The sequence below is a fragment of the Pteropus alecto genome, unplaced genomic scaffold (genome assembly GCF_000325575.1).
Source record: "Pteropus alecto unplaced genomic scaffold, ASM32557v1 scaffold53, whole genome shotgun sequence".
Classification (NCBI taxonomy): domain Eukaryota; kingdom Metazoa; phylum Chordata; class Mammalia; order Chiroptera; family Pteropodidae; genus Pteropus; species Pteropus alecto.
In genome coordinates this window covers 1,325,545-1,330,962 of record NW_006434366.1, presented here as the reverse complement: position 1 = coordinate 1,330,962, position 5,418 = coordinate 1,325,545, and the positions used below count along the sequence as shown (strand labels likewise).

The window sequence follows — 5,418 nt, the reverse complement described above, 5'->3', positions numbered from 1 at the left end:
GCAGGACAAGGGTGTGGTGCTGGTGGCCAAGCAGGAAGCAGTGGGGAACATCAGGACAGAGTCGGGGTCATGGCCCAGGAGCAGCTACAGCAGAGCAGGAGGCCGAGGGCAGAGGTTGGTGGGATCACAGCATGACACCCGGGCGAAATGGGTGGGATGAGGACCCTGGTTCTCAGGCGACCCACCAGCAGGGCACCCCGGGAGCTGTGGCATAGCAGCCTCACTGCCTGCCCCCCAGCGGGCCCCTTTCCCATCAGGGCTGGCAGTGCTCCCCGTCAGATACGCTGATACTCGGCGTGCAGTCTGCTTGTACCCTGCTGACCCTGGATACCCAGTCCGTCACCCAGCCCTGCACCTCCGCCTCAGGAGGGGGATTCACCAGCTGGCTCCAGATTGCTGCAAAGATGCTGGGTAGAAAAACTCAGCCAACAGAAGGCGGCAGGAGTCTCCCGCCCACGGAGGGCCCCACCAGGCACTCCATCTCTAGCTGAGTGAGACCACAGGGGCCCAAAGAGACTCCCTGGGGTGGCCACAGTGTTCCCACTGGGGTGTACCTCTTCCCACCAAAGAAACCTGTGCAGCCCCCGCCCCGGGACGAAACTGCTGGGCCCCCGGGGTGGTAACTGCCTTGACGTGTTGGGTGACAGCAGAGGGCTGCTCCGCGTTAGAATATCTGCTTCCACTCTGGGGGCGCTGGGCCCCAGCGGAGGAGGGAACAGATGGGGGAAGGGAGACAGTCCCATGCCACCTGCCTAAGCAAGGCCAGCAGGCCTCTGCAGCAGACATGTGGTCAGCGGTCCAGTTGCTTGATCCCAAGCTCCGGCCTTCGGATTACTGCTGCCTGTCTCCCTTGCACTCTCTGTGTCCGACACGAGACTCTGGCCTGCTGGGAGGCCCTGGCAGGCTGCCACCCTCTTTGGCCTCGGTTTCCCCTCCACAGAGGCCGCCAAGCCTCGAGTGGCCAGCCAGCCCATCTCCCACTTTCAGATCCTCTCCCAGAGGGATGTCCAGACCTGCCACAATGCTGGTGCCCACACTGGTCCTTCCTGAGACCTCCAAGAGCTCCTGAGACCTTCCTGCCCATTCTTGGTACCTCCCTTACCTCCCCCTAGGAGAGGGGTGAGGGTTAAGCACAAAGCTCTTCTCAAAGTGCCGGGCACACCGTGGGCATTGAGATAAAAGTTATTAACGCGATTTTTCTACTCTTTGGAGGATTACAGATTTCCCCAGACCTCTCATTTCCTGAAGCCACAGCAACCACAACCTGCAGAGCGGCCCGCTGGGGCCATCGCATTTTAAGGAGAGTTTCTGAGGCTTTCAGACAAAGAGCAGGGGAGGGCGATGACCAGTGGCTGACGGGCTGACTCAGCAGCGGTAGCTCCCTGCCGGGACTTGTGCAACCTGGGACTGGAGTCAGAGCCACAGACTCCTCTGCTGGCTTTTTGCTTTGAGTTCGTCACTTCCCTTCCACGCCACCCAGCACTCGTACCCAGCTGTGGCCTCCTTCCTGCCCCGGAGCCCTACGGCAGGCACTGCTCACCGCCTGCCTGCACTCAGGCTGGGGAAGAGGCCTCCCTGCAGAGGCTCCTGAGCTGGTGGGCTCCCCTGGAACACGCGGGGGGACGGAGAGCAGCCAGCTGACGTGGCAGGCCTGAGGGCAGAGATTCTCATAAGCAGCAGTGGCTGTGACCACAGGAGAGACTTGGGCAGCAGCCCAGCTCAAACCCACAGCACCAGGCCCGCCCCCACTGCCACAGCCCTCAGGCCTACCCCGGTGGGGCACAGGGAGGAAGGCAGGGGTGCAGCCCACCCCAAAGGCAGCCCGGGCACCACCTCCCACTCCCATCCCGGGAAGGTGCCACGTCTCCAGCCCGGCCCCGTCGTTCCGGGCCCCCAGCCTCACCGCCACCAGAGGGAGCACAGCAGCCAGAAACCCGGCAGAGGCAGTGGGGGCTGGGCAGTGCTGGGGAGCATTTGTTTCTGAAAAGCAGCGTCAGCTAGGGCAGCTGGGGGAGGGGCCTGGACCCTCACCCATCGCCCCCTCCCGAGCCTGGGAAGCTCTGGGCCGGCAGAGACACCGCACCCGGGGAACAATGGGAACGGGAGGGAGGGGAAGAGGGCCCGCCACACAAAGGCGCCCGAGCCCCGCCCCTGGCGGCTCTTCCTTCCTCCAGGTGGTCCTCTTGGGCCCCCTCACTCCCTCCCTCCAAGGAGGCTCAAGCAAGGCTGGGACCGTGGGGATCGTGGATGGGCCCTGGGACACCCCCGTCCATATTATGTGGCCTTGCCTTCTCCTGGGTGCCCCAACGAACCCGGAACCTCCCTCCCACCAGGCCCTGCCACACCTGAGTCGCCTCCAGCGGCTTCCAGGGGTTCGTGATGCCCATCAGAGAAGCACTAAGAACCAGGGCTTGGCCTCCTGCTGTCCAGTCAATGCTCTCTGAGCAAGGGCCACCAGACACGGAGAGGGCTTTCTAGGGGCAGAGCTGGGTCTCCATCAGTGGGACCCTGCCCACTATACAGAGGGAAACTGAGGCACTGAGCAAGAAAGGCCAGCCTGGAAGAGAGGAGGCCCTGAGACCTGTTCGTTGCTGGCCCCTCAGGATACAGGTCTCACCCTCTGCAGCAGCCAGAAGATGCTGGACAGGCCCCAGGTCACACAGGAGCCAAGCAGAACCCCTGGGAACCTCCCTGGGGAGGGGAAGGGCACAAAACTCGGATTCGGAGGCCAAGGGGCATGAGGACCAGCCTCGGCACCTGTCATGCTAGCAGAACCCCTGGGAACCTCCCTGGGGAGGGGAAGGCCACAAAACTCGGATTCGGAGGCCAAGGGGCTGTGTCAGCCCACACTGCAGACACATTCAGCCGCCACACAGTTCCACCATCGCCTGCGCTCACAGCGGAAGCCCGCAGCAGGAACACCCTTCCTTCACCTCTGGACGACCCCTAGTCTTTGGACCAAGCTCAGGAGCCCCCACCCTGGACTGTGACAACCCCTGGGCCTGGGCTCAGTCCTCGAGTCTGGTGGTTGTGGGAGGAACACGCATCATGTTAGGGGCAAAGCGAAGTGCCAGGCTGCCTGGCGATGGGCTGAGTATGACCACGAGGGACGTGGGCTACGAAGCAAAAATGGGGGCAGCTGTATGAGGACGAGGTTGCTTGTGGCCACGTCGCAGATTTCTGACTTTGAGCAGGAAAAAAGATTCCTGTAGTCGTGGGTCCTGCCCACCAGGGCAGACAGTCCCCTTTCAATACCTAAAAGAGGAATGGAGGCCAGTGGAGACAGGTGCCCGGGCACACGGGATACACACGCACCATGGCGCCTGTCTGTCCTCCTGCCTGGCCACGGCAGTTGGGGGCAGGTGGTCAGAACCACTACCCGGGTCATATGTTGGTATCTGCACTGATTGGGTTTGTCATGTCATGTCCCGAGCCTCGGTTTCCTCATCAGTGAAATGGGTGTAACATCAGTCCCAGGCTCATAGGGTTAAATAAGCCCAGGAAGAGTCTAGCTCCCACACAGTCAGGGCTCCATCAGAGACAGCTGCTGTTATCACCAGAGGCCATGGGAAGGCACCTCCAGGCCCAGTGGGTGGTAGATGCGGGGGGATCCTCAGGCTGGACCAAGGACCCCTCTGTCTACCCCTAGGCAGGGGAAACCCGGAGTGAGCTAATCCCGGGGCTGCTGCTCCATTTCCGGGCATTCATCTCGGCCTGCAGCCGGCCTTCCGGTTTTGGAGGGCAATGGCCGCTCGGGAACCTAAGAGCAGCCCTCTGCTTTCCTGCTAGCTCTCCAGTCGGCGTCCCTCTCCCAGCCACCACTTCCTGTGGTCAAAGGAGGGGCCTGGAATCCTTCTCAGAGGCGCCACCTTCCCTGGGATCCTGGGCCCAGGGGATGCTGGGGCAGGCCAAGGGATGGAGATGCCTGAACTGACTCCGATCCAGCAATGATCTGTAGGGCAGCCCAGGGGAGTATGCAGATGAGCCTGCGCAGGTGGGGCTCACCTTCTAGATACCCGGGTTGACAGGGCTCACCCCCCACACCCAGTACAAAGCACTGGCGGCCCTCTGGCCTCTTCCTCATTTGGGCTCCTCCTCCTCCAGCTGCTTCCTCCTTTTCCTCTGGTGTGGACACCGCTTCCCCAAGAGGCCCAGCCCTGCCATGCAGACTCCGCTGCCCCTCTTCCTGCCCCAAGCACAGTAGGTGCTGCCATCGACATCTCCTTTGCATATTTTGAGGCTGTAGGAGCCTTGACACCCTGGAACCCACCAAGCCATAAGGCTACCTTCTTATGCTACCCACTTTAGGCTTTGGCTTGCACTGGCCTGGAACTCACTGCCAAGCCTTGGATGTACATGCGAAAGTGCCCAGCAAGCGGCTGGTCATTCCAGGGAGATTATTCCTCCCAGACCACCAAGATGGCCACAGCCCCAAGAAGCAGCACTGGGGGTGAGGGTGAGGGTGGGTTGGGTTTAGTATGAACAAAAGATTCAGGCTAGTAGGGATGGGTGGGGCAGGCAGAGAGGGACCCACCCTGTACTTGTGGCTGAGGGAGGGGCTGCCACAGAGCATCAGGTACCAGGGCCACCATCAAAGGGTCTCTAGTCCTCTGCCTCCCCAAAGCACCTTGCTAGGTATCCCTAGATGGGGCCCATGAGCTGTGGCCTAGCCAGAACCTGTTGCTCCATCCCCGTCACTGAACTCCTAGGTCAAGTCCCACCCCGAGCTATTGGGAAGATGGGACAGAGGATGGCCACGGTCCTGTCCCCATCTGTCCAGTCCTGCCTCCCCCACAGCACCAAAGGGTATGGTGGGGCGAGGCCATGGTCCCTCCGTGGCTAAGAGATTATGTGGACAAAGCTTCCTCCATCCTGTTCCTACCAAAAGAATGGGTGGCTTTTAGAGACAAAGACCAAGAGACACACAGCCAGGGACAGATATTAAGGGCAAGGTGTACAGGACCAGTGTGCCTGCCTGTGGCTCAAGTCACCTCAAATCCCAGCCTCTACAGTGCCGGAGGCCTAGAGACCTCACTGGGACCCCCGCTTCCAGCACTACCCGCTGTCACTTGCTGGGCAACGTTTTCAGGCCTAGGATACCAATAATGCCACCCAGTGACTGTAGCTCAGGCCAGCCCAGGGCCAACCCCTGACAGGCTGCCCAGGTCCCAAGGGGCCCCTGATCGTGCCAGCCCCCACCTGGCAGCCTAGGCTCTGACTCAGGCACAGTGGGTGGCTGGAGGCTGCCTTGGCCTGGCATGGGCGGGCACTGTGCTCCCCAGCTGCCGACTTCTGCCTCCAGCCACGACGGCCTCTCTGTGTCCTTACCACTGCTTGGCCCTCTGCCTAGGTTTTGTACCCCCACCCTCCTGAGACCCCCACAGTGGAGCTCCAGCATCACGTCCTTTGCAAAGCCAC

At 61.5% G+C, this 5,418-nt stretch overlaps 1 protein-coding gene across 1 annotated transcript in view; it reads right to left on the bottom strand.

Moving 5' to 3' along the window:
* GNAI2 (G protein subunit alpha i2) overlaps window positions 1-5,418 on the bottom strand; it is a 53,874-nt gene that overhangs the window by 9,088 nt on the left and 39,368 nt on the right. The window lies entirely within an intron of this gene.